Below are 8,607 nucleotides of genomic sequence, written 5' to 3'. Positions count from 1 at the left end.
TTCAGACCTCGGTTTAAGTACACCTCGGTTTGAGTACTTTCAGTTTAAGTACTCCACGGACCCATCTGGAACGGATTAATCCACTTTCCATTACTTTCAATGGGAAAGTTTGCTTAAGGTTAAGTACACTTCAGGTTAAGTACAGACTTCCGGAACCAATTGTGTACTTAAACTGAGGTACCACTGTATTACCTTCCAAGAGGTATTAACTCCTTAGCTTGCAGCATCAAGCAAGGAGGTAAGGAAAGGCTGCTGCATAAGTCACTCAGCATCCAGCAAAGCTGTTGGGTAGGGGCTAGAGAGCAAGTGGGGGGGGCCACCAGAGTTTCCCAGGTGAGCTGCAACCAGTACCTGGGAGACCTCTTTAAGAGGAAATGAAACGGAAATTCCTTCAATGTCTTTTTGGTGTGTAATATTTATTAAGAGCTGGTGAATAATTGATGGTGATGTCGGCTTCCTGGGGCAGGTTGGCTCTTGGTTAGATAGTATTAAAGTTTAACAACACTTGGCAGCTGCAAAGTAGGACGTGCACCCAAGGTGTGGTCTTCCTAACACTGTGTGGCAGTGAGTGCCGAGTGTCCCTGAGCTGGCAGGAATGCGAGGGCATGAATCTCAGCTTGATGGAAATGGGTCTTAGCATTCACACAATGAAGCCAGGTTCATTGATTACATGTCATACTTTCATTTTGGTCAGATCCCTTCATTCTTCTGTGATGGAGCTCAAGGACTGCAGCTCCAATGGGGTCTTCCAGCCCGTCAGAGGCTGCCCATTGGGGGTCTGTTTCTTTTAGCCAGGAAGCCACAGCAGGTGCCTTCATATTAGCTACAAACTGGACCACAACTATTCTCCAGCTTAGATTTTGGGGTTGGAAATATCTATTTCAGTGGGGTTCAAACAAAATAAAAACCATTCCCTTCTGGTCACCTCTTTTGATCCTGCTTGGTGGCATCCTACCCCCTCCCCAATGGCTGGCAAGTGTTGGTGCTTCAGTGATAATTTACCTCCACTTGCTGTTTCTTTCATCACTTCTGGATCAGCCACAGTATTACTGCCAGCTAGTCAGGGATCACGTACAGTATAGATCCCTGACTAGCTAGCAGGGGCGTTGAGATTAGTGTGCTACTGTCTGGTCTGCATCATGTTGCCACAATGTGGACAGCTCCTCTCTTGCCTTGCATCAGTTTTTGCTCTGCCCCCCTTGCTAGGGCAGGTGAAGACCCAGCTTCCTGCCCCAAAGTGGGGTCTGCAGGTACTGCCAACCAGCTGGTCACCAGCACTTGCAAAGCTCTGTGCCTTGCCTGCATGGTTTGGTTTCAAACCACCTGGGCAAACGAAAACATGTCACCTGGTATCAGGTGACTGACAGGTGGCTGGCTGGTCCCACTTGTCCAAAATGGCCTTCAGGGGTTGGGGGAACCTAAGCATACAGCTCACCAGCTGCAAATGCTTAGGCAGAAACGACTCCACGTGTATTGGGAAGTTCCGGGTCCAGCTTTGCTAAGGCTTGTAAACTGTCTTTCCAAATGCACCCCATCCACCCAAACATCATACATGTGCCTGACTACACTGCCCATCCACTGACTGTAATCTAGAAAAGGCAACAAGAGCTGCATGTGGGCACAGAAAAGTTTCCACTGCTGCAACTCCCTAGGTCAGTATGGCAAGCAGCTATGGGTGGCAGTCAGCTAGGTTTTGCATAGAGTAGACCCCTTGACATTAATGGATCCATCTTAATCACGCTCATTAATTTCTACTCTGATTAAAACTAAGTTGACTACCACCCTATTTGCCCCAGGCATCTATTGGCTTTGAGTAGAGAAACCAAGGACATCTGTGTCAGGGAAGTGTAGCTGGAGTTTTGGAGTGTTCACTGCCTGTATCTATGGTTGCTTCTTCTTCTTCTTCTTCTTCTTCTTCTTCTTCTTCTTCTTCTTCTTCTTCTTCTTCTTCTTCTTCTTCTTCTTCTTCTTCTTCTTCTTCTTCTTCTTCTTCTTCTTCTTCTTGATTTACAGAAATATATGCAATGTCTCTTGTAACATTTTTACAAATCGGTTTCATTTATTGAGACATTGGGAAGAAAGAGGGGGATAGAAGTAGATGGGGGGAGATGGGGGGGTCTGGTGATGATGTTTCTATTTTACTTAATATATGTGGGGGGAGGGTTGTCAGTGTCGCTTGTGCAGGTTCTCTGTTGTTCCCTTGTGTTCCTTTGGTGGTGAGAGAGGTTGGCATTGGCTATGGTTGCTTCTAATGGGGATTGTATGGGCAATCTATCCCATTTGTATTTCAAGGACTTACCCTTCCTGCCTCTGTTTGCTTCTCCCTCTCTATCTCTTGTTCAGCTCTTTGATGGCTGAGAGGAGCCTTTAGTGCCCTAATCTGTGGAAGGAAGTGATAGCGCTGGGTACCTTTCATCTTCTTTGATGTTAGACATGCTTTGGAGAACGTAGGGCACTGGGAGAGGTGGCTAATGAATAATCTGCATGTAGCCAGTCGAGCAAGCCTTGTAGGCTAACAGGCTATCTATCTATAAATCAGATGGTGTTGGGCATAGTTTCTGAGAAGCTCATGCATGGACTGATCGATTGCAGGGTGGTGCAAACCTAAGGCTAGCTGGGGAAGTCGCTTCGCTACTTTTTGAGGGCTTCCAAGTGGCAGATCGAAGTGCTTGCTTGGTAATGTATATAATGCTTGCTGTTTAGAACAAAATCTTTACGGTAATCTTCTCACTCACTCATGGTTGTATTGACTCTGAATCTCATTTTAAAAGAACCACCTTACATTTGGAAAGATAGGGATTTGTCAGTGGCTCAGAAAATGGAGGCAGTCTGGCTCTGAATCACAACTGGTGAGGAATAATAACAGCAGTGGACTTGTTACCTTCCCGCCCTGCTGATGGGCTTCTTCTGCTCCAGCATGACTCTTCTTCAGGTCCCCAGGACTTCAAAAGTTTGCTCCAATTTTCAGAACATTGCTAGTCCTCATGTAGGGACGGAGGAAGGGGGCGGTGGAGGTGGTCCACCCCGGGTGTCATCACTGAGGGGAGGTGACATTTGGCGCACCACCTGCCCGCAACTCCCAAGCCTACCCCAAGCCATCAGGGGAAGTGGCAGAGATGCTCCGTCTTGCCGACAGCCTTCCCCCCTTCCCCCTTCGTTTTGACAGCTCGGGGGAGGCTTGGGAGTCACGGCTGAGCAGCACTCCATTTCCCCCCAGTCCTGGGCTGCTTCCCAGGGATAAGGCCTCCCCCAAGCTGTCAAAAGGAAGAGGGAAGGGAGGAGGGCTGCTGGCAAAGTGGTGCGGCTCCTTCCTCCCCGCCCAGGAAGCGGCCCACCATGGGTGGCTCACTCCAAGCCCATGGGCGGCTTGCTCCGCCCCCATAGGTGGCTCACCCCTTTGGATGCTCGCAGGCGGCACCCGCCTGGGGTGCTTGCTCCGCCCCATGGCCCCACCCCCAGGTACACAACATGTGGGCCGCTCCTGGTGCTGGAGCAGCTAGCTCCGCTCTGTCCTCATGGCTGACATTCAGAATGCCATAGCTCAGGCATCCCCAAAGTGCGGCCCTCCAGATGTTTTGGCCTACAACTCCCATGATCCCTAGCTAACAGGGCCAGTGGTCAGGGATGATGGGAATTGTAGTCCAAAACATCTGAAGGGCCGAAGTTTGGGGGTGCCTGCCATAGCTCAACAGACCACTGCAGGTAACCACAGTTTGGACTTAAGACTCCAGGATCTCTCCTATTCCTTTCTCATCTTCTGGCTTTACCCCATTGCTCCCGCTCTGCCTCTCCCCTCTCCATAGTCTCCCCATCATCTGTAAGTAAGGAACTCAGCATGTGTCTTATACACAAAGTAACATTTATTTGACCTTTCACATCACACAGTTCGCTAGGCAAATAAAATATTTGTTCAGTGACTAAAGGAACTGGTATGCTTGGCTCCGAGCAAGAGAAGAGCTGAGGAGACCATAGTCTTGCGAAATACCAGTCTGGTTGGTTGGTCCTGCATAGGGGCCCCTAATGGGACTATCCTCCAAGGATGCCAGAATGGTCGGTCTGTGCTGCAAATGCTGTGGAACAAGTAACAACATGACTTCCTGATTTCCCTTGGAATGGGAAGTACGGTGTTAAGGAAGCAGTGGCACTTAAAACCTGTTTGGGCTCTTTCTGCCCTGGAAGAATTCCTGTAAATTCTAGATGAGAACTTTGATTTGTCTACAGCACTTGCATTGCAATTAATTTCCTCTGAGTTCCCTCCTGTTTATAGGTCAAGCTTATAGTCCATCCCTCTTCCTCTAAGTTGTCCTGGGTGATGCAAGTAAGAGAGTGGTCCCATTTTTCCTGATAAACAGCCAGTTGTGCCCAGAGAGGAGGGGAGTGCTTGTCCCGAGGTTATGCAGCTTCATGGCTGAGTGGGAATTGAAGCCCAGATCTCCCTGCACTCTAAACCACTGCACTAGGGATTTTCACACTGCGAGATTGGGAACGGTAGCTGCGTTCCTATGAAAAACGGCACGCTCATCACAACCAATCTTCCCTTGCAATGGAGCACTTGGTAGTGGAGCTCTGCAGGGCTAGCCACCAACCATCACCCACCTGAGTGTGCACCCAGACTGCCCTGCGATGTGCAGGAGTGCTGACGTGCTGAAGTGCAGGCACATGGCGATTCCCCAGGATACAGACTGATGAGGAAAGGGTTCCTGACACAAAGCGAACCTGAAAAAAGCCCTAGAACAGCTGGACTGCATCTCTATCTCCCTGCCATCTTTTATGTCTGCTTACCCTCCTGTTCCATCTGAACACCTTTACCTTGAACCTGTTGTATGACCTGAATCCCTCTTCTCTTTCCTGCTTCACTGTCACTTAGTGATGGTGCTCTTGCAGCCTCTGGTTTAGACCCAGTTTCTCCCCAGCTCTGATTCTCAAGCCTTATCTCTCCCTGCAAAGGAGATCTCCTTTGCAAATCTTGCAAAGGCTGCTCTGGTTGTCCCTTCCATGAGGTTTTCTGTCCCAGCTTCCATCCCACTCCTTTTTTTATTACATGTTTGCTGATCGCTATTGATTAATGGTTGTTACTTTTACCCCCTTTGAGGAGAAGTCCCAGCCTTCTTTTAAGACAAGCCCTCTCCTTTGAAGAGCTGACTCTTGTCACTCAACACTCTCTTTGTTTTCGGTTACCGGTGAACTCGCTCAAAGCAGAAAAGAGAAACAACTTCCTGGACAAAAGAGCGATAAGCATGCCACTCTCTTGACCTCCCACCCAAGATTAGCAAAAGATAAGAGCTTGGCACCTGGTTAACTTACTGTTGAAAGGCAGTAAATAGCTTTTTTCTGATTTTCAGGTTTGTGGCCAGTTCTCCTTCCGTCCCATATACCTGGAATGGGAACTCATGTTTTCAGAGGACTGGGCTCCTGTACCTTCAATAGCTGGATTGTCGAGGGGCTATCAGGCGGTGTGCCTGGCATGAAGTTATACATAGAAATTAAGACTACAGGAACACTGTCCTCTTTTGCAGTTGCCTACCCTATTTGCAGGGCAACAGAGCACAAAAATCACTTGCTTTTCTTCCTGGTTGTGCTGGAACCTTTAACAGCAGCCAAACTTGCAGAAATGTTGCAGGTGAAGCTTTCTCCCCATAACTAGATGCAAGTGGTATGAAAACCTTTCCTTGTTTAAATCCCCTCCATCAAAGTCTAGTGAAGGTGGCCAGATACACAGCTCCTGCACCTTTAATGGGAAGAAAGACTTGTTGGCATTTCCTCTTCTACATAGCAATTAAAATTGCAGGATCCTTCTCCTCCTTCCCCATCTGCTGACCCTGTGGCCTAGAGCTGAGTGAAAAGGGACTTCTGAAGTTTTCTGCCCTACTTGCTGGCAGAAGAATTGGAAGGATAATTCCACTGAATAATCTTGGAGGGTGGAGAAATTCTCCAACCATTTCTCACCATCTGCAATGGAGGCACCTCAATCCCCCCTTTTCTAACTTTTGTTGTTGTTTCTGCTGCTGCAAAATGTCTTTTTTTAAAATTGAATTTAGTCTACTGAGGATGGTCGGTTTCAGATTTGAGCTGCACTCAGAACTGTGAGTGACATTATTACTGCTCCCCCCCCTCCATTAGCTCCCGTGTTATCCTGCTGAATTCTAGCTTCCTACCCCGTTGTGAATATTTTGTGAGTAATTTTTTTAAAAAAAGACTGCCCTCGTTAAAGGTCAGCCACAAGAAAAGGTCTCACAGAGAAGCTGTCAAGCTGCACTAGAAATATCTGGATGCTGATGCGCTTGATTGCCATGAAGGCAATTGTTCAGCATTAAAATGCTTTTCAGCTCTGTTTTGTCCTGGAACCGTAATAATATTTGATTTCTGACAATTAAGTGCCCCGGCATACCTTCTTGGATGTTGGATGCAGCATTCACAGTGGAGTTCTGAACGTTTACAGCTGGGGTTGAGAACCTCAGGTTTGCGGGCCAAATGAGGCCCTCCAGGCCTCTTTCTCTGGCCCCCAAGCCTTTTCCCAGGCTATGCCCCCCTTCTAGGTCACACCCTCCACCAGCCCTGTGGCTGCCTGCCTCAAGTGCTTTTGTCTGTTGGAATATGTCCTTGAACTGTGATTTGCTTCTTGCTTCCCCAGATGGTGAGGTATAGAGGTGTGTGTGTATGTGTGTGTAAACCTCTGACTTTTGTATGGCTGGATTGTGCATTCCCCACAAAGTTAAGAGTCACACCCACCACTTCACCCTCCTTTAGCTCTGGCCCTGCCCACCCACCACTAGCATGCCAGGCCCTGGAAGGTTCTCCGCAGAGGAATGCAGCCCTTGGAATGAAACTTCCCCTGCCCCTGGATTTCAAGCATGAAATTGCATGGCTTGAACAAAGTTAGTCGCGCCCAATTTCTTTGCTCCCCTCATGATCAACTGGCCAACAGGTGTGGATGGTCAAAGCATGGTGCTAATAAACCAGGGTTGTCTAAAGACCATCTCAGGCCAGACACACGAGAGCCCTGGGGCTCTCTCTTTGAGGGACAGCCACAACTCTGCCACAAGAAGCAGAGTGTGTGCTTCACATGCACAAGGTTTCAGGGCGTCTCCAGCCCAACGATCTCATTTAATAGGCTTTGGAAATATCCCTACCTGCAATCTTTGGAAACCTTCAGTCAGCCATACAGCATTAGGCTAAGTGGACTAATAGTCTGACTCAGCAGGAGTCAGCTCCCTGTGGAAAGTCATTTTGTCAGGATAGCTCCTGTCCCACAAGTAAATTGTTAGATGGGGCAACCCGCAACAGCTTGTAGGATGGCACCCAAGCGATTTTGCATGCCCATCCTACCTCCTGCTGAGAAGGATGGTATGGCTATTTTGCATGCACAGGCAAGGCTGCAGGTCCAAACTTGGCAAATCCTGGTAAAAACCTACAGAAGGATCATAGCTCAGTGTCAGAGCATCAGATTTACACGCAGAGGGTCCCAGGTTCAATACCTGGTATCTCTGGGTAGGCCTGGGAGAGCACCTTGCCTGAAACCCTGGACAGCCACTTCCAGTCAGTAGGAAATACTGAGTTAGGTGGGTCGATGCTCTGACTGAGCCCGAGAAACTTAGGTTGGGTTCTCAAGGATGGTTCACCAAAGGATGTTGAATTCACGTGATGCTGAAGGACCCCCATGGGTCATAATACCGTATTTTTCCGTCCATAAGACACCCCATGTATAAGACGCCCCCTATTTGGGGGGACTCAGATTTAAGAAAATGGGGGGAGATATATCTGTGTAAACGGTAAATGGCGTTTCTGTGCACTGCTCTGGTTCGCCAGAAGCGGCTTAGTCATGCTGGCCACATGACCCGGAAGCTGTATGCTGGCTCCCTCGGCCAATAACGTGAGATGAGCCCGGCAACCCCAGAGTCGTCCATGACTGGACCTAATGGTCAGGGGTCCCTTTACCTATATCTGTGTATAAGGCACCCCCCTAATTTTTGACATTATAGTCTTATAGACGGAAAAATACGGTAACTCTTGCAGCAGAACACTGAAGCAAATGTTCACTTGATTCTTCCTTATTATTAAAGAACTTCATATGCATTAGCTGAGTAATGTTGTTTGGCCCTGAAGTCCCACCTGCCAGGTATTTTGCAGACATAAGCCTGAGGCTGAGAGAGAAAGGAAGATTCCTTGTGGTGAACAAGAGATTTTTGAAGTAGGCATTTTTCAGCTCACAGTCCAAGCCAGCAGTTCTAACGTTGCCCCACTGAACTCAGCAATCTTCCCTTCTAAGTAAACATGCTCAGCATTGTGCTGCATGATAGCTTTTTACTGAGGGAAATGAGAACCCCTAATTGTTGGGCATTTTTCTCTAATGGTGGGCCCCTCTCTCTCCCTTGCAAAGTCCTTGCCCCTCCAGAGCGCCGTGTCAAACCTGCACAGCTTGTTGAATGAGGTCAGTTCTGCCTCACACCCTGTTTACGTAAACAGTTGCTTCAGCTAAAGAACTCTCCAGTGTGCTACAACTCCCACTCTGTGAGATGTTGCCAAATAAGGGTGGCCATATGCCCTATTTTCCAGAGGACACTCTCTGTTTAAAGGGTTGTCTGGTTTAAATTTAAATTTAAAGACCTC

This window comes from Zootoca vivipara, chromosome 6 (genome assembly GCF_965207765.1).
Source record: "Zootoca vivipara chromosome 6, rZooViv2.hap1.1, whole genome shotgun sequence".
NCBI lineage: Eukaryota > Metazoa > Chordata > Lepidosauria > Squamata > Lacertidae > Zootoca > Zootoca vivipara.
Note: the sequence above shows the minus strand (reverse complement) of the source record.